The sequence below is a fragment of the Arachis duranensis genome, unplaced genomic scaffold (assembly GCF_000817695.3).
Source record: "Arachis duranensis cultivar V14167 unplaced genomic scaffold, aradu.V14167.gnm2.J7QH unplaced_Scaffold_606023, whole genome shotgun sequence".
NCBI classification, from domain to species: domain Eukaryota; kingdom Viridiplantae; phylum Streptophyta; class Magnoliopsida; order Fabales; family Fabaceae; genus Arachis; species Arachis duranensis.
Genome location: NW_026264986.1, coordinates 44,129 through 45,174, shown reverse-complemented (window position 1 = coordinate 45,174; position 1,046 = coordinate 44,129).

Sequence of the window (1,046 nt, the reverse complement as noted above, 5' to 3'; positions counted from 1 at the left end):
AGCAAAAGGTCCTAATTACATCAAACTAGCTCCTATTTATACACTTTCTATTCTTGGATTTTGGGATTTGGATGGGCTTTTGATTTGGTGAAGAAATGAATTGAATTGGAATTTTAATTGAATTTTCGGCCCAAAAATAATAGCTCCCAGGAGGCTGCCCTGCCCTTATGGAGGGCAGGGCAGGATTTGGTGCGTGTTGGTGCTTGCTTGGTGCGGTCTGGTGCGCAGAACGCTGCCCTGCCCTCGCGGAGGGTAGGGCAGGAAAAATTGGTGCGCCAGAAATGTGCCACGGTTCGTGCTGATGCTGCCAGAATCATGCCATGATGCGCCAGAATGGTGCCTTGGTGCACAGGATGCTGCCCTGCCCTCGCGAGGGCAGGGCAGGAAAAATTGGTGCTGCCAGGATCTGCCAGGGACGAATTTTGATGCGCCAGATGCTGCCAGGGATGAGAGTTGGTGCGCCAGAATCGTGCATGATGCGCCAGGATCTTGCACCAATCCAAATGCTGCCCTGCCCGCGCCAAGGGCAGGGCAGAGTTCCCTCTTCCACGCCCCGTGTTCGAAACACGGCTTGGGCACAAATTCAATTAATTTCCTTGGCTTCTTGGCACGGCAATCAACCTTAGTTCTTGGCTTCCTCATGGTTTCTTGTTCGATCCTTGTAGCATGCATGGGTGACATTTTCCCTTGAATTTCTTTCCTTGGAGAGCCCGATTCTGCCCTCCACAAGGGCAGGGCAAGGTTCTCTTCCTCATGGTCCCAAGGCACATTTTGTGCTCTGCCCTTGTAGTGGGCAGAGCAGAGTTGCCTTCCTTGGTTGGTTTTCTTATGTTGCCCTCCTAGAGGGCAGTCTGCCCTTGTGGAGGGCAATGTTGCCTCCCCCTTAGCATGCGGCACGCTTCATATGGCTTTGGCCACGCTTTCCTTTCCTTAGGTCACACTTCTTAGGCCACGCTTTTCCTTTTCTTTTCTTTTCTTCACCTACAATAAACCAAAACAACCACTCCAAGTATCACTAAATTCAAGAGGCTTATAAATCAATTAAA